This window comes from Mesocricetus auratus, unplaced genomic scaffold (assembly GCF_017639785.1).
Source record: "Mesocricetus auratus isolate SY011 unplaced genomic scaffold, BCM_Maur_2.0 Super-Scaffold_100011, whole genome shotgun sequence".
NCBI classification, from domain to species: domain Eukaryota; kingdom Metazoa; phylum Chordata; class Mammalia; order Rodentia; family Cricetidae; genus Mesocricetus; species Mesocricetus auratus.
The window spans coordinates 71,104,853-71,127,996 of NW_024429195.1; positions in this window are offsets into that span (position 1 = coordinate 71,104,853).

Below are 23,144 nucleotides of genomic sequence, written 5' to 3' on the forward strand. Positions count from 1 at the left end.
ATAAAACAGGAGAATTCAAAGTCAAAGAGGCGACAGATAGGATCCAGAAAAGGGTAAGAAAGATTAGCACTAAAATGAGCAGTGAATATAATTTCCATGAAGTTAGGAGTGATTCACACACATTAGTGCATGTTGTAAGAATCACTCTCAAAGTTCCCAAGGTGTCTGCTGAAAAAATTCTCAGTTGCCTTTGAAGTTGACTTATGCCTCATTTTCCCAGAATAATGTAGTTCATAAAATAAAAAAATATGTATACACAAGAAAATTAGAAATGGCTCTTTGGAAAATGGTTAAAAATAAATGCCAGCAGGAAACACAGAGAGGATCAGAGACAGTGGAGTAACTATAGTATTGGCATACATTACATTGTTGTGAGGCTTCTTAATTTGACTTACTTTGAGCAGTGACATATGAACACAAGACATGGTGTGTTAGTGTTCAATGAAGGACCTAAAGGTACTCCGTGTTTCTACTTAGTTCTCTGGGAGTTTCTGAACACTTTAAAGAAAACATATCTTAGGGAACTGCTGCCCCTTCAACCTAGACTTCAGATAAACCAAAGCCTGGAGTTAAGCTAGTTGACCTACACATCTGTCTAAACTGGGCTGTAGAAGCATTATCCATGACCTTGTGGCAACACCCTTGAGTCCTGTGCCAGGTCTATCTGGAAATGATCACTATTTCAGAGTACAGTGGGAAGGCAAATGGGTGAGGTGACCTAGGGGCAGAATTTTGCCAAGATGAAGCTAAAAGAAAAACAAAAATGAAAGGTCATAGCCAAGAACTACTGGAAAGGTGGGTGGTTAGGCTGTGGCTGGAAAGACAAGGAGCCAACAGTAGAAAGGCAGAGAGGTTAGGGTGAAGCCCACAGCACACCTCTCCTTCCTGCTCATCTAACTCAGTGGCAAGCCAACAAGATGAGTTGCCAGCTCTTTCCTATTTTCCACTTTTAATGTTTTCTTCTGGACTTTATTCTCTTAATTCTGGCATTTATTAACTGTTTGGTACTCAGAGTATAAAGATATAAGCTCAGGTTCCTTAAACATGATTTCCTACTAGACAACATTCAGACAAAAAGCCCTGTATTCCGATGACTATGGACCACTTTTCTTTTGATGGCTAGCCCCACACTATAAACCACCCACACATGTTCTTCTGCAATAAGTCCCTGGACATCCCTAAAATAGCCGAGTATATGAACTCTCCTTGAATCTGGGTGGGCTTTTGATTACTTTGTACAATCAATTAGGACTGAAATTGTGAAATGGATTTCTATAAAGATGCCACACTGTTTTATATCCAACAGGCTAATTTGCTGCCTAGAACTCTGTGGAGAAGTGGAATGTTATAGATCAAGAATCAAAATTACCTTGGGCTATCTTTAGTCCCCTTAGTAACCATTTACTACCAACCACTGTACCTGATCTAACATAGTGGTGACTATTACATACAACCTTTGGAATGCATTGTTAAATTTAGCAGACTACTGCCTTCACCCACCCCAAATCTAGGAATGTTTTAGTATCTAAAATATACAAAAGAGATTTCCTTCTTCTATTTTAAACCACCTTAAGCTCCCAACAATGGATCTGATATATATGTGTTGATTTATGACTTTCTTTTGTTCTGTAACTATACAAGCTCATATGGCTCCTCCGACAATGTTACATGTTATTTGGGATACCCTCAATCCATATCCATACAACACGGGCAGTCATATTTGGCTCAGAATACACTATCTCATGTTCCCTTGAAGTGACAGTAGTATTTTGTGTCCACATAATGCCAGAGGACTTGAAATATTCACTTTCCTGACACTTCTTCTTCTTAGGGTATTCCCTCTTACAGCATAGACATTACAATGATAAGAAGCTTAAGATATGGACATTACTCAACCATCTGTGGAAAACTCCAATTTTAAATCATTAAAGTCTAAGCACCAGTCATGTGGCTGAAAAAAGACTACATGAGAGTTCAACATCTCAGCAATTTTAGTCTACTAAAGGCCCTAGGCATATGGAACAGACCACGCCATCTGTCTCTACTCAGACAGATTCCTGTTCTGTGAATTTCATAATCACCAGGAAAATGGTGACTTTCTTGTGTTATAAGGCTTGGGATAGTGTTTTGCAACCTAGAAGAATCTGAAATGTTCTAGCTTTAAACTGTGTTAGGTGCTCCAACAGAACAAAAAAGGTCAGGAATCATTGTAAGTAGGGAAATGTGTGTGGTGATGCAAGGAAATTTAGGGAATGAAAGAGATAACTACAGATCTCGGGACATAGCAAACACATGTACATGACTTACAAGGTACATCATGGTGCCCTTTTTTATTAGTTTCCTGGGGATGCCACAATGACTCACTATAATTTCAGGGCTTACAAAGGCAAAACTGTATAACTTCACAAGCCTGTGAAATTCTGGTATCAGTGTCACAAGACTGAAGCCAAGGTGCGAAAGGGCCATGGTCTCCCCAATCAACTACCGTATAAGCTTCACATGAAGACATAAACGTGTGTGTATACCCTTTGTGTTTATACATAAGATTTAGTTGGAGTGAATGTGTGAAATGGATAATGCCCTTCCCAAAAGCCATAGGTTGCAGTGAAAAGAAAGTCCATTCCAAATGAATGTTGTTGGTCAGAGGTGACCTGGAGGCCCAAACCTATACAGGCTGTTGCCATTGTTTTTTGTTTCCCACCAGAGGTTGATGGTAAGAGTCTGTTGCTGAAGACACCATACAGACTTAGAGAAATAAGCTGCCTTCTTGCAGGCTGCCTTCTTTAATGACTGACATGGAAAGATGTACCCAGGGGTTTAATACTAGTATTAATGTTATGGCGACAACAAATCACTGTCTGATTGGATTTAATACCTATTCCACAGGAGGTAACCCATGCATGGTACTTTAAGTCTGACCAAGAACTCATGGTTAGTGAGTTCATAGGCCCCAGAGATGAACCTATTACTATTATATACTTTAGTGTATAATAGTATCAAACTGCCCTCAAAATTCTGTACCCAGCGAAAGCCACCAGCCTTCACTGGAGAAGTTTCTTTGTGCAGCAAATGATGGTAATACAGAATACAGTTAATACAGAAAAAGTAGTATAGAGACTTAACAACTGCTCAAAGTGTAGAGAATAGATGTGTACAGAGCGCTCAGGTACAAAAGGCACATCTGCATCACACCAAGTACCCCCAGAGCTCAGGAGCCATCACAGAAAAGGGGGTGGAAGTGGAAAGATGGACAAGTCTGAGATTGGGAAGTAGCAGGGGAGGGCAGTGTCTTTTGCATTCAATGGAATAACTGCACTCATGAACTCACCTAGACAATGCCAGCCAGCATTCTAGCACTGAAGCATAGAGGGGTTCATGCACCCCTCATTTAGCTGTGGATACTTGATGGCTCCTGAGAAACAACTGGTTTTATTTAAGGTGTTATCTCCTGGTATGTAGACCATGATTCAGTGGATGGCCTCACATACCAGAGTACATGCATGGCACAAATTAGACCTAGGGGGTTATAAAAAGAAAACAAACACAAAGTTGATGCTGTGGTGAACTTAAGAGGATATAGGATAAAGAATATGGAATGAATGTGATCAAAATATAGTGCATGCATGCATGAAATTCTCGGAATTAATAGAAGCATCATTTTAAGAGAAATGAGGAAAACAAGAAAGAGGAGGATGAGGATAATGAATGGAATGTGAGTTGTATCTCCAGGTTAGGATGGAGATGCTCTAAAATTACTACCTAGCTGTAGACTTCCTCTCTCTCTCTCTCTCTTTCTTTCTTTCTTTCTTTCTTTTTTTTTGGTGTTTTTGAGACAGGGTTTCTCTGTGGCTTTGGAGGCTGTCCTGGAACTAGTTCTTGTAGGCCAGGATGGTCTCAAACTCACAGAGATCCACCTGCCTCTGCCTCCCTAGTGCTGGGATTAAAGGCGTGCACCACCACCACCCTGCCTGTAGTCTTTCTTTTAAAGAAGAAAGGCATATGGTTTTCCCATCCTTACAAGTCAATCCAAACAGACCTGCCAATCACCTGGACAAGAAAATTCACAACATCCGAACCAATTAAAAAGGGACAAAATTAGAGAATTTACATTTCTCATTTTCAAGAATTACCACAAATCTATCATGATCAAGATAATAGTCCCAGCATAAGAGTATATACTGAATTCAGAACAATTTAACTGGAAAGCTGAGGAACTGGAGCAGTAGGTATAGCACTTGCTGTGCAAGCATGAGGAACTCAGTTTGGTTCCCAGAACTTATATAAGTAAGTGCAGAACAGCAGCACACTCCTATAATGCCCACAGTGAGAAAGTGGAAACAGGAGGATCCCTGGGACTTGCTGGCTAACCAACATAGCCTAATCAATGAACTCCATGCTGAATGAGAGATCTTTCCTCAAAAATTAAGGCCAAGAAAAAATAAGGAAGACTTCACTTGTATTTGTACACACAAGTGAGTGTACATGGACACACACAAAACTTAGCTGACGTTTTTGTACAAATCCTTACATCCTTATTCTTGTCAACAATTGATCTGGAACAAGGTTGGTAAACATTCAATGAGCAAAAGACAGTTTGTCAACAAATGATCTTAAAGAAAACTGGTCATTCACACACCAAAGAATAACGTTATCTCAGCAGGCATGCACAAGACCCTGGGTTTGATTTGCACACTACCAAATATACAAAAAAAAGAAAAGAACAAAGACAGACTCATTTTTCACAATGTATGTAAATGAACTCAAATAAACCATATACCTAAAGAAAAGAGCTAAGTCATCAAGCTAAACAAAAGTGAGAATAAATCTCAGTGACCTTAGACTGGGCAGTGGTATCTTACATGTGAGATCATATACACCAATGAAAATGTTGGTAATTCATATTTCTTCAGGCTTAAAAAGAATAGCAATCAGAATATGAAAATGACTATAGCATAATGGGTAAAATATTAACAGAGCATGTTAGACAAAGGATTTGTATATAGAATATACATATCCTAAATATAAATGACTCAATAATCAAAAGAAAACAACCCAAATGTTGTGGGTATGGGATGGGAATCTTCTCTAGATATGTTGAAGATTTTCTCCAGTTGCAAAGAACCACAATCAAAGCTTCGGCAGACCTCCGGGAGTACTCTGGGAGAAGGGGAGAAAGGATTGTGAGAGCCAGGAGGGTCAAGAACACCCCAAGAAAACCACAGAATCAGCTAACCTGGCCTGATAGGGACTCACAGAAACTGAACTGACAATCAGAGAGCTTATATGGGACTGACCTAGTCCCTCTGCCCATATGTTACAGTTGTGTGGTTTGGTCTTCTTGTGGGGCTGTCTCTGACTCTGTTACCTGCTTTCGGAACCCTTTCCTCCTACTGGGTTGCCTTATCCATTCTGAATAGAAGAGGAGGTCGCTAGTCTCACTGAAACTTGATATGCCATGACTGGCTGATATACATGGGAGACCTGCCCTTTTCTGAATTGAAAGGATCAGGATTGGATTCAGGAGTGAGAGCTGGTTGGGGAAACTGGGAGAAGAAGAGAGGAGGGAGGGGAAACTGTGATTGGGCTAAAAAAATAATCAATTAAAATAAACAAAAAGAAAGAAATTGTTCTCAAGACACATTATGGTAATGGTAGCCCAACTCTAAATATGCTGTGAGTTTCTTAGCTGCAAAAGAAGCTTGCTTTGTAGTAAATGACACAATTGCAAAGACTTGCAAAAATTCAGACCAGTACTCCAACGTCCAATACCTTTAAAAATAAAGTAGAAAATGGCTTTCAGGGTTGGAAGGGTAACTCATTCAAGACATCTCCAAAACAGAAGGGTGTCCATCAAATCTGAATGGATGTGTCCAACCTTCTTGATCTAGAATAGTCCTTCTAGTTCCTGTCAATAATCCTCCATCTCACGAAACTAAGTTCAGAAACATCCTCCCTCACACATTCTTGTAGCTCTAGTAATCTCCTCCAGAGGAGATGATGAGGGCCAGGGGGTCCAATTCCTTCTTCGGACTTTACATCTGGCATTGAGCACACTGGTCCATGGCTGTTGGTAGGAAATAATGGTTAAGGCATTAGAGAAGAAAGTATAGTACTTACCTCAGAGAACTGTAGAAGCCAGAGCTGGAAACCCAGGAAGTGCAAAAGAGAGGGGACAGTCAAGAGCAGGCAGGAAGAGAGCTAGAATAATGACAAAACAATGAAAGAATGAGAATCTTTGATAAAGCTGAAAAGTTTATAGAAAGGAGAGGAAATAAAAGCTGGAGAAACAAAGAACTAGAGTTGTTTTTATTTTTCTTTAAATCTTACCTTTTATACTATGGTGATATTTTGTTTATGATCTAACAAATAAAGCTTGCCTGAAGATCTGAGTACAAAGCTAGCCACACTAGCTAGCCATAGAGTCCAGGCAGTGGTGGTACACACCTTTAATCCCAACACTAGGAAAATAGCCTCTGATGGATCTCTGTTGGTTCAAGGCAATCCTGAGCAACATGAAACTGATCCAGTTTAAAAGAAAAATAGAGCATTTGGAGTGGCATGCTTTTAATCCCAGCACTAAGGAGGCAGAGAGAGGAAGGGATGTGGTTAGGTGGAGAGAGGAATATAAGGCAGGAGGAGACATGAGTTCAAAACAGTCTGAGCAGCAGTCTGTCTGAAGCAGTCTGAGGATGCAGTCTGAGCATTGGTAAGATGCTCTAGTGGCTGGCCACTTTGCTTCTCTGATCTTCAGCATTAATCCACATATCTGAATATGGTTTTTTTTATTAAGACCAACTAGAATTTGGGCTATAATCCTAAAAACTGGTAAATAGGAATAGGACTCAACATTGCCAGTCAGCCATTGGCTCACTACTCAGACAGCAAGAAGCTATGTGATGCAGTCAAAGTTACATACCCCTCAAAATGCATGTGTGTTACAACATTAATGTGACAGTACTCGGGAGTGCCTTCATGATGGGCTTGGTGTTTACAAAGGGGAAGACAGCAAGGTATCTCTCTTGTCTCCATGTGAAGACACAAGGAGAAAACACCTTATGCTAGATATGGGGTTCTCACCAAACAGTGGATCCACAGCTTCTTGGTCTTGGATTTATCAGCTCCAGAACTAAAAAGCAAACTCGTATTATCCCTAGGGTACTTCTTTAATTTGTGGCAACACTTATTGGCATGCCAATGTCTATGATGTATTTTGTGACAACAACCTCAATCCAAGCTGATTAAGGCAAGTCTCTTTAGAATGCAATCCCCAAAGAGAGAATCACATACAGATGAATCAGTCTAGTATTTAGAGTTATTGCATCAACCACCATGCAGCAATCTTCACACAGAAGATACAGTTTGCTAGCCAATTAGCTAAGAAATAAATATAAGTCAGCTTATTTTTCCAATTTATAACTAAAATCAGTAGTAATAATCAATCAAAATAAAAAGGGCATATTAAAATTCATCATTTACTGAAAAATTTGTAAAACTGTAACCTTTCTATAAAGTCTTCATGTCATCATTTTATTTCCAATACATTAACTTGATGGATCTAATACGCATATGACAAAATTTCCTAAATGCAAAAGCTGTAATTATGCATTAGAATTTAAAAACTTGATTTAAAAGACTTCATTTTCATTGAAATTTTTACATAGAAAATGATTTTAGCAAAATGAAAATGAACATTCAAAATTGAAATTTAATTTGAGTGCACTAGGCAGGGAATTAATCAAGGAATTAAATTGGTTTATTGGGGGAATGTGTGTGTGTGTGTGTGGTGTGTGTGTGTGTGTGTGTGTGTGTGTGTGTGTTCCCCAGTCCAGATTTCTTTGATCCTTAAGCATTTTCCCCATATGCTCTGGATAAAGCTAAGTTTGCACATTTGGACACACAAAGAGCCCCTGTGGACACTTTATTAAGCTGCTGACAAAAATGGAGTCCAAGTGAACCTTCAGGCATGCTCCCTGGGCCCTTGAAGAGTGGGGAGCAGGTGGTTGAATGGGATTTCTTGCATTTCATTTTTGGGACTAAATATAGATTTCAGAGATTCTCTCATGGCGTACCCAGCTCTAGCTCTAGTTTGATTGATCTAAGGTATTTGGAACCAAGTGTCTGTCCCAATAGCCAGGCCCTTAGAGCCATGCTAAAGATAAACCAGAAAGACATAAGTGAATGAGGAATGACTAGGAGTCATGAGGCTTGCCAAAAGGCAAGGAAAATCAGGATTACCTAGTTAAATTCGGAAGGTGGGGCTAAGATAAACCCTTACATGCTAAGATTCATTTCCCTGGCTGAAGACTTCCTAGAAGGGAACACGACTAGAGACTGGGTCACTACTGCTTGCTCTCATGCCCCACATTCCTCTTTGTGCCACTAAGAAAGATAAAGGAAGAGGCAGTGACCCTGCCTACCTAGCTGCCTCTTAATACTCTTAGGAAGCCAATCCACCTTCAGGAAATATGTGACCTGTCCTTCTTTGTGCTCTTTTTATAAGGCCAGCACTCTTCTCTGGCCCCACACCAGAACATCCCATATTGTTTATGCACCTGGAACTCTGATTTTTCTGCCTTCACCTGAAGAACACATGCCAAGATCTGTCCATACTAAGGGGTAGACTTGGGAAGTCCATTTCTCTTCATACGGTAGCCCCAGTTCTTCAACAGACTTTACACTGAGATAAAGATCTTTTGTTGGTGATCATGATGATTTTTGACTCTTGGTGTGGTGTGTGACTCTACGTTTGAACACAGAAGGAAGGAATATTATTGTCAAATTCCTACTTAAGCACACAAACCAATTCATTCTCTGCTTCGTCTGCAGTCACTCCCTTTCATGGGAAACCAACCCTGTGGGATTCCTGTTCACAGTTTTTATGGGTATGTGTTTGTTTTCCTCTTTATTTTTATGAAATGGAAGTAAGAATAGGAATTAGTGTTCAGTTAACATTTTGGGGATCTTATAAAATTAAAAATCAGTATGGTTTCTTTTAAGGAAGATGACATAAAATGGTAAGATTAAAAAAAACAGGTTTAAGGAAAAGAACTTTGGGGGGAGAAAAAGTACAAAGAAACACGTACTTGCCCAAAATGGAGTCATTTAATGTTGAAAAGACAGTTTAAAAGTAAGATATAATTGTACATGGTATCTAAATTAAAAAATAAATATTCAGTTATACGAATGTTCTTATAAAATCACAGAGCACACTCATGTATTTTCCATGGAACTAATCTCAGATTTAGAAAATTGGTTTCAAATATCCTACAATTTTCTGTGCCCATGTATTGGGCATTATTATTCATAACATTACTTTGTAAACAAACAAGAAGTTTTGGTTGTATTTCTAGACTGTATGTATTTACTGAAGCACATAATGGCCCATACTCTAAATAAAAAGAAATTTATGTGCCACTGAGATTCAATTTCTTTTTCCCTTGTATTTGGCATTACTATTAATAAGCACTAGAACATGTTACTACAACTAAATTCAGAAAACAGTAAACATTTGAAAAAACTAACAGAAAACAATCTCAAAAACATGCAATTAAAGAGTGGGTCTCAGTTATGTTGAGTCACCTCTGAGGAGATTTTAAAATGGGTGGTTTGTCTTTCTACAAATTCCTCACCCAAGCAACTTTATAACCTATCCACTTCAATCTCAGGATGTAGAACTTGGCCGAGACAGAGGAAGAAAGCATCTTCATGTGTTCTTACTCAGAAGCTCCAGCCCATTCTGCCAACTGTTCAGTATTCTTTCAGAATGAACTTAGGTCCTCCTTCTCTGAATCAGAATGCCTTCCCCTCTCTGAAACAGCAGTCTCTATATCTCTAGTTTCTTTTGTATGGTCCATCATACACAAACACAGTAGCCCAAGAGTTACCAGTTAACACGCAAATGAAGTAAGAGTCAGACAAGAAACCACCTTCTGGTAGCCTGCAATGACACAGATGCATTTGTCTGCCATGCAAATGTGTGTAACTAGCCTTGTTCTAGGACTCTAGGACTCCTACCTAGGATGGTAGAAGCTGGGAAGTCTGCCCCTTATGAATATCACTATCTTTAGCAAAGCATTACTGTTCAAAGAAATAGTCCAACTGGCACAAGTCCTGCTGATATACACAGGTCAAATTAACTGACCTGAATGTTATCATGGTTGTTGTGATTGTCAACAAGTACTTAATGTGTGTCCCTAGAACATTGTTCTGTATTGCTGGATGTTAAGACTCCCAACCCCAGAATGTTTTAAAGGAACAGAGGATATCTGAAATCTAGACTTGAACGACAAATGCAAAAGTAAAAAAAAAAAGGGGAATAATTTGCTTCTAAGTTAAAAGTTGTCTAGATTTTTCTCATCCTTTCCCAATGTCAATAATTATGAGTTATTTGCATATGTAAAGATACCTACTTACACACTGAAGGGAAATGATGATGATGATGATAATGATGGATATGAGGGATATAAACAACATGCAAATGTATATAATGATGTATATATCTAGAGATATTTACAGAAAGTCTATGTTCATAAATATCTATCCAGTCCTATTCACATCGGTATAGATATCAAAATAATCTTGTTAACATTGCTTAATATATCTAATATGAGTAAAGTATAGCTTTGATTTTACTGATTAAAACTGAATGGACGGCATTAAGGACTTTCCTAAACCATCACTCAAACTTTGAAAACCAAATGTGGGCTTCACAGTTACAGAGTTACAGAAATTTTGAATAAAATTCAAATGAGAGCAATAACCCTCTCTGAGAAAGTAAATGAAGAAATCTTCAAGACTAAACAGAGATAGGTGAGGAAAGAGTCTGGGTTTACCTGAATTTGTAAATCCCAATACAGAATGAGGTTAGTTACCTTAATACAAATGAGTTCTTCAATAGCCTAAAACCCAGGACATGAGTAAGCCCAGAAAAGTAGATATATAAACCATTAGTCAACAGAAGAATTTTTCCAATAAAAATGCTAATACTGAACACAATTGGAAAAGAATTAGACATTGGGACAGACTTTGACTACAACCTAGTGTTACCTGGATATACACTGGATAAGGGATAAGTAGTGTGGTGTTCGTGGTAGGGTGGGGATATGACCTGATATAAGAGGATTTTTTACCTATTTCAGTAACACTCTGTTTTATTTAGGGTGGACTCTGTTAAAGTGCTGTTGAGATGAAAAAATAAAACTTCTGTTCATAGAATTCATTCCACTTTGAGTAGGAATTCTTCGGAGAAAGCAGTTAACATACATGTTGTATACATACACCACAATGTTGAGGATTTCAAACCCACTAGGCAGTAGGCATTTCAGAGTTCAGTTCTCTGGTTACCAAACATGTCAATCAGTCATGGTCTACTTATTCTGACAACAGCAGAGTGCAGCAAAGGAAGACAGAAGACAGAAAACTGCTGCCAACCTATTACCAGTGAGCATCTCTATGAACGACTTCTCTGGTCTGGCCTTCCTGTAAGCCACATCTGAACCACAGAGCTCCATGGGTCAGCCTCCTTCTCAGTTGTGATCTTCCCAATGCCCAGCATTGGGCAATCCTGCCTTTATGCTCTATACTATCTTAACTAAGACCTTGGTTCTTATTGCCCGGGTTGTAACCCAAGTTAAATAATATCATGACCATAAGAAATTGTTTTGGTCTCTGTAGTCTGTAGCACAACTTGAAATCAGGGATGGTGATGCCTCCAGAAGTTCTTCAAAGTCTTGAAGCTTTTATCATAAAAGTCTTTCACACAATACTTTTAGAAAAAGTGCCTTGTTTCTTCACACATAATAATTAAAGAACATGTGTTTTCCTTCAAAAAAAAGTCTTTCACTTGCTTGATTAGAATTACCTTAAGATGTTTCATATTATTTGAAGCTATTGTGGAATGTGTTTTTTTCTTAATTTCTCGCTCGGTCCATTTGTGATTTGTATATAGAAGGGCTACTGATTATTTTGAGTTAATCTTGTATCTAGCCACTTCACTGAAAGTGTTTATCAGCTTAGGAGTTCTCTGATAGAATTTTTAGGATCACTTATGCATGCTATCAAGCAAGCAAGCAGTGATACTTTGACTTCTTCCTTTCTAATTTGTATCTCCTTGATCACCTTCAGTTGTCTTATTGCTCTCACATTCCTAGGTTCTAGTGTTTTCAGGTTCTGTCACTCGTGAGTAGTACCACAGCCTGGGGACCAAGCCCTCATCTCAGAGGACTCGGGGAAGCAGTCATACTCCAAACTCTAGAATGAGATGCATCAAGGACTCTCAGTGAAGAACAGGTGGATCCAGAGTTGTTTCTGCCATAAAATTTAATCTGAGTTTATTTGCCTAAACCATGGGAGCAGGTAGCCTTAGGGAGGCTATGGATGGAGAAACCAGAAGAATGGCCTGACTTGGGACACAAAACTAATATTTAATCAGTGGAGGCAAAGGGTTTATTCATGGGCAAATGAAGGTAGAGTCACTGCCAGAAACGCTCAATGTAGAAGTAAATAATAGGTTTGGGGAACGATCTGCAACTGAAAAGGGCTCAGCACCAGTAGATACAGTAGATACAGCATAAATACCTCAATGGATCCCCATTCTGTACATTGTCCAAGTATATATTTTGTTTATAGGATTTTGTCAGAATTATTAGCATTCCTGCATCCTATTCATTACACCAATTTCTTGGTCACAAAATAGCCCAGAATTTATGAGCAGAAACTGTTTATTTAGGTGGCAAATTTATTGATTTTCTATATGGTCTGGTGGAGGTTTGGCTGGTCTTGACACCATTTGTGCCTTCGTTTGTGGTCTGCTAGAAGTGTGGGAAAGGTCCATGAGTTTATGATAGCTGTTTCTAGGGCAGCTCAAATGTCCTGGGTGTCTTTCATCATCTTTCATTGTCCATCATGCTAAATTTGGCTTTATCACATTGAATATGCAGAATGTGGGCAGAAAAATCAATATTTCAAATATACACAGCATCTCTTCCAGCACCTTTTATCATTCAGCTCAAATTCAAGAAGTAAATAAATTAGTTTTATTTCTTTACTATAGGAGCAGCCGGTCTCTAATTCACAGAATGATAGAGTCAGAAACGGAAAGTATTTGTTATTTGCATCAGTTGCTTGTTGTTGTCGTGGCTGTGACACATACAGGATGAAAAAAACAGTTAAAGGATACAGTTCTTCGAGGTGGGGAAGTCATGGTGGCAGGAACTTGAGGCAGCTGGTCATATTGCATCTGCAATCAAGAAGCATAGAAAAGGAATGCTTGTTTCCAGCTCTGTTTCTCTTTTCACTCAATCCACGACCCCAGTCTAAGGAATGCTGTGACAAGTATTCTACATAGGTCTTCCCACTACAGTCAACTTAGAAAATTCTCTGCTGACATGCCCAGATATTTAGCATCTTCACTAATAGATGAGATACTCCAGAACTATAACTATGTATTCTAACATCATTGTACTGAATCAGTCAGAATGCAAAGCCTCGGTTAACCTCAGCATATGTTACAAAGCTCATTATAGGACCTGGAGAGATGGATCAGTGGGCAAGAGCATATAATGCTACACAGGTTAGTTCTCACCACCATAGGGTAGCTCACAACTGCCTGTAACTTCAGTACAAGAGGATCTGAGGCACTCACCTGGCCCCTGAAGCCTTATGCACACATGTGGAACCCATAAACTCATGCAGGCACACATATACACAATAATAATAAATAAATAAACCATTTTAAACCCCATTGGAATCATAAATGCTTTTTATTTCATATCAACATTTCCAAAACTTGTGATAGGATTGAACATAGTAAGGAAAAAACAGTTTCCCTGTGGCTTACTTTCGTGGGGTGAGCATGTGTTTGAGGAGGGAAGGAAGAACCCCCACACCCCCAAGAATATACTGGGCATGACCCTGAGTGGTAATGCTGACTATAATTATTCTTGTTCAAGAGAAAATTCAGAGTGAGCCAAAATGTGTTAAAACTGAAAGGTAAAAGAGGAAAAGAGCATTTTGAAAAGTTATGGCAAGATCCTAGATCTGTATGTGAGGTGTCGTAAAAGCACCTTTTTTTTGGACATTTACCCCTCAATACTACAGCATCCTAAGGTAAGCAAGTATTCAGCCAAAGTTAGAGTCAAGCACTACTTTCACAGTGCGAGAAGCAGAGAATGCTGAACATTTCTTATGGTAAAGAAACTTTATATTGCAAGAGGAACATTCTGAAGCAAATAACCATGCAGCAATAAATGCATGTATAATAATAGTCCATGGGAGCACAGTAAGAAGATCTAGAAAAGGGGGCTCAGCATGAGAGTAGGAACTGTCAAGAATAGTACCTAGAGATCTAAGTGAATCATAGAAGTCATAGAAGACACATGGGCTATCCCAAGGTACAGACATTTGAGCTGGTTCTGTGGAAGAGTCTGAATGAATATGAGAAGTACTCAGAAAATCAGAATTGCTGAAAAGAAAAACATTTCTGACACTGGGAATGGAGCTAACAAGTGTGCTGTTGCATAGACAGCGTCCTTTCCTTAGAGAACAAAGAAAAGTTAGGAGTGGATAAATTATAGACCACATGAGAGAGCATAAAACCAAGAGTACAAAACTCCTCTTTCTATCCAGAGAACCAGAATTGCCACAGGTTCTCAGTTCTCAACTTCAGTGATAAACACCATGGTCCACCACATAATTAATATTTTATGCCAGACACTTTTAAATATGTCAACAGTGAAACATTCATCAAAATCTGAAGGCTATTTGGTATGCAATTTTACCTTGATTGCAATTTTACTTAAAATCAAAATAGAAAATAAATTTTAAGTAAATTTCAATAAATCATATGTATTCACAAATGTGTGTAAAATTGCACATAAAAAGTGTCTTTCATTTTTATCAAATTCCTTTGTCTAACTGCTAAAGGACTAACCTCATTATAAACCCCAGGAGTATTCTATCTTTCCCACAAAAGAAAGAGAGGGAAAAAGATAAATTTCCGAGGCTGATTTTGCACACCAATGACAGGCATAGGTTTCTAAAGAATAGTTTCCAACCTGTTAATAGTTATCAATACACAACAGCTGCAATCCTTGAAAGAGATAAATATTCATGGCACAAAGCATTTATATGTATCAAATGTATATTCATGAGCAAATGGCTTTCCCTTCCTTTAATAGTGTTTGCAGTGCAGCGGGTGAAGAATGGATCATCATCTCCCTGACTGCAGCCGCTGCTGCCTCTGCTGAATGCCCATGCTACAGTGATTAGGCAGGACAATAGATATGAAGATAATATAAATAAATAATCAAAGGTATCTGGACTCAGTCCCCACTCCTTTCAGATATCGAGTTGTAACAGTTTCCTGCATCAAATATAAATGGCAGACTTTATATGGCTGTTGACTTATTTTGCAAGGCTTTCCAGTCCTGTGTGGCCATATATGTAGTGGAACATGTGTGGTTGACCCTGACCTTTCAAGTATGCTTTGTCACAGCACTGTCCTCCCCAAAGGCTGCCCTAAGAATACTGGAAAGGAAATTAGCATACACTGAATAGCTCCCTCAGGTGATCATCGGTATCCAGTTATCATGCCCTCAATCTGTGTTTGGTATGGCACTGAGCAGGAAGAATGACAGTAAGGATTATGCAACAAGAGTGTTTGTTATTCAGTAAGGTTAGAGAATGGGATGTGCTTTTGAAAATTGGCACATTGTTTAATAAAATTATTGTCTGCTCCATTAGTTGTACGGGAAGAAGGCTAGAAGAGTGATAGATGGGAAAATGCCTTTTGTTGAACAAGAAAAGAAGTCATAATAAGGTTAGGGCACTGAACAAAGCCTGCTAAAATTAAAAATAAAGAGTAAAGAAATAACTGAAGCTAACACACCAGCAAAAGAGTCCTGCAGTTTCGCAGAATGAGTCTCCTAGTTAATTCCCTTCCTCAGTTTTTCCTGGCCAGCAACCCAACTTCCGTTAGTGTTAAAAGAAAACAATCCTCATCCAGCAAGATGCCAACCTTCCCCTTTATCTTCTGGCGATTCCTGTCCACTCTCAGAGGCATGCTTTTAAGACCACCATGAAAATGTGATATGAAACTGTTCCCTCCTATATTTTCCTAAAAGTACCTGGTAATGTATAAATTTCAGTTTGCAAAATCAAGTTATACCCAACCCTTTCAGTGAGTTATATAATATGTTGCATCAAAATCTAAATTATAAACTGGTGTAAAATAGAAAAGATTTCAAATCCACAATATAAGACTAAGATTGCACATGGTAGCAGATGAGAAGGAAGAACCTTATGAGTTATGCCAAAGATCCTGGAGCATCATTGATTGTAGCTACAAAGAAGTATAGAAACATCTCTCTATAGAAACAGCTCTGCATTGAAATTATCACTTCAGTATCTTAAATACTCACTCATTTATCTTTGATTGTATTTTTAAAATGGAATATTCCTAGAGGAAACATTCCTATGATTTCCATAAATAAATAGAATAGTTTGTTGCAAACCCACAATGAGTTCCCCAGATCCCTCCTATATCACAGACTTTTAGGCATGTTATGGTCATCTCTTTCCCCCATCTCAATGAAACATTCTGCATCCGATTTTTCTATGTCAACTTTTCTCTACGATTCTCGCTGCTGAAGAACACAGTCCACTGCAGCTCAGTGCACACACCAATCGTCAGTCACTTCCTGAGAGAGAAACAATACAGAAGACACAGGAGCTGCTCTCATTCAGGTCCTCTGTGTGCCTGGGCTAGTTTTCCAATTTTCTCATGTGCTGGCACTATACCTCTTCCCAAGATATAGTCTCTTCCCTGCAAATGGTGTTCAGGCTAACAGAAAAAGAAAAAACAAAACACAAAGAAGTTGACACACCTAAAATGAAGTGTGCTGAGTGCTTCAGTGAGTGAAATGGAAGGAGTTATGGGTCTCAGAGAATTTAAGATCCTTGCTTAAGATCCCACAAGAAAGTTTGAAGATGAGTCCAAGCTTTCCAGTCTCTTAATGGGCTGTGTACTTTTATAAGAAATACTGGTTTAACAGTGCCCAGACTCCTGTGGCTTCCCATTGCCCAACATTTGAACACAAAGAGGAGGCTTTGGAAAGAAACTAAAAACAAGAACGGAAAGGAGGTGAGGGGTGAGGCTGACTGTAAGTCAAATACTATGTTGGCTTTGGTTTTTAGTTGTTGTTGTTGTTTAATACTTTCTTTCATCAACGACTCAAAATAACCCCAGCCCTCAGGTGTTGGTGAAGGAAAAGCAGCAATGAGGTTAGCTATCGTTCCTGAGACCTCACACAGAGTAAGTGATAGATTTAAGATTGAAACACAGCCATTCCCCCTGCCCTTCACTGGCTCTTGACCCTGAAGCAGACATGGCATCCTGACATCACACTGGAGGAGGAGATGAGTACCTTTTCCTAGAAACTGAAAAGCAAATTGATGTATTTTTTCTTCTCCAAACAAAAAGTAGGTCAAGTAATAAAAAGATGAAAAATAAATGGACATACGTCTACATTAGTAAGTAGCAGTGTTGGTGAAGAAGAACCTAGTTTGGATCTCCATTCATCAGGACAAATATTGTCTGGCAAGACCTGCATCCAGCATTCCCAACACCCTTCCAAAGCTATTCCCCACTGCTCTCTGGGCTACTATCAAAGGCAGCTGTCTTGGGGAAAGAAGGAGCTAGGAACACAAACCTAGCTTCCTCTTGGCCCTGTAACTGTGACTAGAACATTCTAAAATCACTCCATCACAAGGCAACTTTGTATGGGCTGAGACTAGACTGGAAGCCCAAGATATCCAGGAACTAAGTCAGCCAAAACTTAGGCAGAGAAATGAATGCACACAGAAAGAAGAAAAGCCTTTCACTACTTCATGCTGGGATGTAATGGGCTGGTTTCAAACTAATGGAGAGCCTAAACACCAACACATTCTAAGACCTGGGAGTTTTCATCTAGAATAAACAGAAAATGTTTTTCAAAGAGCTGTATTTATATGCATGCACATGTATACATACAAATCTTGAAGAAATTTGCATGTGTGTATATATATATATTCCACAGAAGTATACCTAATATATTCTATATATGCATATATAAACATATATTCCATAGAAATATACTAAAACATATCAATTAACATGACATCTTCCTTAATCTTGAGGTTGGAGGTATTTCCAGTCAGAGGCCTGGACTCTGATAGCACAAACTTTTCTAACGAAGGCTGGCACAGATGTTTGATTCACAATGGATGTGACCATGACCTCTTAGCATTTATAGCTACAAAGCCTAAGGGGGCTGATGTCAGCTTCCACATCTATGTCTGCCACTCCTTACTTGGAAACCCCCATTGTTAGTGAGCACAGGGCGTAAGCAACTCTTCACGTAGTTCAGTCCTGGGTGGAAGACCTAGGGCAGCTGTACAAAGTAGGTGCTGGTGGCCTTGATCAGGAAGCCCAGCCTCCTGTGTGTTTTCAGTAGAGCTTGAAACCCAGCCTCTAAGAAAGGCAGGAATGCAGCAGATGTGAGAGTGAGGGGTGATGGAGCAGGACTGTTCACTGCATACATGAAAGCTCTTGCACCTTCACGGTGAGGAAAGCTAACATTGGTTAACTACTCTGTGATATAACCCTCTACAAACAGCCCTCTACAAAATACAAGAAAATCCCCAATCCATACATTGTAGAATTCCAAAATGTATGAGCCCAAGGGAACTCCTAGTCCAGATCAAACGCCCTTCCTTAGTCTTCCATTCCTGGCCTCATGCTTCCTTTATGTGTCATTTAGTTTTCAGCATTGGCAAACTTTCCTTTATATATGTGTGTACTTAACAAGACAGAACTGTCTCGAAGGCTCTGTTCAACATTATTATTAGTCCGTTCTCCTTCATGACTTCTGTCAAGAATGGAGCTAATATTTATTTTTTCTTTTCCAAAGCAGGGGTCACTTTGAGATGGATACTGTTCCAAGTACTTCCCCAACACAAAAAGGTCACATGCATGTCATCATTTTTAAAAGCCAGAGAGACGAGATAACGTATGTGGAATAAGCCTGGTATAAACTGGGACTCTATCCCTGTCTTTGCTACCTCATTAAATCATGGGATACTAATAATTTTATTAGCCACTGTTAAGTCACATTTAATTTGATGGTAGGATCCATGAAGGGTTGGACTTGGGGTTTTGTGAGACTGGCTAAGAAGCCACCTGCCTGACTAGGGGTTTTAAGAACCAGTGTTTCATCATAATTTCATACTGTTTTCCTGTGTTGCAGTACCAGAATCCATTTATTCTCCTCTTACTACTTCCCCAATATTCTATATCAAGTATATGGTCATATAAAACACACTGGCAGTACTCTATAGAACAAGGGAGATGGGGGTGCTGAGTAAGAAACATGACACCAAGATCTCAGATACTATTGTGCATGTGTATGTATGTATATGTGTCTGTGTCTGTATATAGATATGGATATGGATATGCATATGTCTTACTGAGAATCCCTGTAAAGCAGGAACCAGAATGGTGTGGAGCAGAGGTGAAATAGAGGGAGGCGTTTCCAACTTACTTCAAAGGGAAAGTCAACAAGAACAATCTTTTGATTTCACAGAAGCCCCCACTGATTGTAGTTACAAAATTGGGGAGTAGAGTTTCCAAAGGTTTTAGGATTTTGTCACAGCTAAGCTGAAATCAAATGAGGAGGAAAGAGACTCTGTGTCACAAAATAGGCAGCAAAGGCAATCACAGGAAAAGGGGGCAGATGTGATGGTCCCTAGACAGGGAGTAAACAGAGAACACTCTGTTTCCCCTTTAATAAGTGCTACTAGTTGGCAGTAATCAAGTCTATGTCCCCAAGATGTTTTAAGCATATGATGTCTGCTAATTGATGGACTCCTCAACAAACACCGAGGAATATGTATTATGACTCCTTTTTATAGTTAGATATCTCAGTCACTGTTATGTTGCTGTGAAGAGACACCATGACCATGGCAACTCTTATAAAAGAAAAGATTTACTTGGGGCTCCCTTACAGTTTCAGAAGTTTAGTCCATTATCATCATGGCAGAAGCATGGCAGGCAGACATGGTGCTGGAGAAGAAGTAGCTGAAAGTTCTACATCTGGATCTACAGGCAGCTGAAGAGAGATGCTCTGGACTTGGAATGATTCTTTGAAACCTCAAAACCCACTCTAGTGACACACTCCCTCCAATAAGGACACACCCCCTAATTCCTTCAAATGGTGCCACTCCCTAGTGATCAAGCATTCGAATCTAGGAGCCTATGGAAGCCATTAGAGTAGCCTTCACATTAGGGAAGCTGAGGCCCAGGGAGGTTTCTTTCCAAAGTTGTGTGAGCAATGGATCCTGTCTCAATCTTGTCTACCCTACTGCCTACTGCTTACATTTTTTTTCTCTTGTCTTTTGCAATGATCAAACCCAGGCAGAAATGCATTCTATTGAGCTGGACCTCCAGGCATTTAAAACAAATTTGCTATTCTAAGACAAGGTATCCCTAAGTTACTCAGGCTGGTATTGAACTCACCCTGTAGTCCAGCTCAACCTTAAACTTACAGACTCATGCCACTTGTCAAACTACTTAAACCATCTTTAAATGTGTGATCTGCAGAACATAATCTGATTTCCTTCCTTCCAGCTCTCAACAATACACACAAAGATCCTTCCCAGGCATTAGCAATGACATCCTAACTTCCTGTTCTAGTGGCCTGCTCTTCTTCCTCATTCAACTTCCTCTCCCTGGGGTTTCATAATACTTATATTCCTGCATTGCTCTCTAACTTGCTCCAATTTTGTCCTCCATCCTTTTAGCTGACTCAGCTACTTCTTCCACTGGGGAGAGCAGTAAGATCTGTCCTTCACCAACTTCACTCCTGATTCCAGTATTAAGGAAGGAGTCTCATAGAGACTGGATATGTATAGAAAGCCATCACTTGGAATAGTCTTTAAGCTACCTAAGATATTGGTTGTTATGCTTTAAATGTGAAATAACCCCCATAGGCTTGTGTTAACTCCCCCTTGCTGGTAATGCCTCATGGAATGTTGGGAACTTAAGGGCTAGTTTCTGGTCCTGCCTTCTGCTTTCTGATCTGCCAAGATGTGTAAACTCTCTAATGCGTGCGCATACACACACACACACACACACACACACACACACACACACACACACACTGGTTTCCATGAACTCTCCCTACCCTAATTGAGATGATGGGCTGAAACTTCAAGCCAAAACAAATCCTTCCTCCCTCAGGTTGCTGTAAGATATTTAACATAACCATGAGAAAAGAAACCAATATACCAGTTATCCAGATATATCCCACATTTTGTTAGAGGGAGAAACAAGAGATGGATTGTCTATTTCTTCAACGTCTGGGGAATTTAATCAAAAGCACGTGAGAAATCGCAGACCATTGGGCTATATACCTCCTTTTTTCCTGCTTCCAAAATAGGTCGTACTCCAAATAACTACTTCTCCTATCTTAAAAAAGATTCTTTTATATGCATATATTTAAAATCATGGAAAGAGAAATTGGAGAGTAGAAAAGAAAAGAAATATTGGCAAAGATAATATGGGGTAGGGGACCAAAAAGGACTTGCAGCCTTGGATCCAGGCCTAATCACTATGGAGAACAGGTTGGGACTTCACTGAAGACTGAGCAGTCCAGCACAGTCTGGGGAGGTAAGACCATGAGGCAGTTTTGACACGACTTGCTGAAGGGAGAAAGAAGTGTTTACATTTGTGACCTCTAGGTTGTACAAGTATGTCCCTTCTTTGATTCTTTACATTCAGAAATGGCAATAAATGGCCTCGTCGACTGCTGTCATGTCAACTATTAGATAGCCTACTGAATGGTAAAACCACTGCCCTCTTAACTTTCTGTGTATTTTCACTTTATCTTTACAATAATCCCATGCAGCAGGAGCTAAAATTGTATTTGCTTGCAAGGAAATCATGAATCTTGTCAGGAAAAGAGAAGAGGAATATTATCTAAGGTCATCTGCCTCTTAAACCAATGTTCTTAAGTAATTATATTGTCTCTAAATGTGATGTCCACCAATTATTTGTCATCAGGGAAATGTAAATGAAAACCACACAAGACATTGTTCTGCAGCCATTGGAACGACCTCAACCAAGGCTGGCATCTCCACATGTGCACAGAGAGGATGATCAACTGGAGCACTCATATGTTTCTGGTGAAGGGGAAAATGCTTTCTAAAAGGTTGGTGAAAGACTGTTTAGCAATGGCTAATCAGTTTAAATACATATTTGTATGTTGGCATCCACAATCTCACTCCTATTTTATTTACCCAGGAAAAATGAAAATTTTCCATGCAAATATCTCTATAACAATGTCCTCAGTTGCTTCCATTGTGAAAGTCTCTTAACAGAAACAGCTTAGTGTGTGGGGAAAAAATGGAAAAGCCAATGCTAATATGCACCTTTATCAGAATGTTTAAAAATACAAAGGAAGGAACTAAATAAACTCATGAACGCATGACAAAAAATGCATCTTCCGGATACAGCATTGTGAACAAAAACCAGGCATGCTGTATGATTCCATTTCTATAAAGTTCTCAAAGGGAGAAACCTAAACCATAGTTTTGCAAAACGCAAAAATGATTCATGAGTCAGTGGCAGCTTCCTCATAGGGTAAAAGGGGCTGGCTTAGAGGAAATACAGGAGCACTTTCTGTAATGAGAAAAACTACATATTTTCTATATCTTGATGACGTGAGGATTGTATAATTGCATACATTAGTCAAGACTGCAGTTTGGATCATAGCACCTTAATGTCTGGGACTTTACCTCAAAAAATAATCTGCAGAAATAGAGCTGTGGAGATAACTAGGTCATAAAATGCTTGCCATGCAATCTCAAGGACCGGGGGTTAACCCCAGCACCTAGGTTAACAAGCCAGGCCCAGCAATGCTTGCCTGTGCCCACCAGTGAACTGAGAACAAGGTGACACCTAGAGCTTATAGATTTGATGACATTGTCAATTGCAAGCTTGCAATTGGCAATGTTGCTAGGTCTACAAGCTCTAGGTTCAGGAAAAGAGCCTGGCTAAAAAATAAGGAAGTGGCCAGACATGTGGTATGCATCATTAAACCCAGCACTTG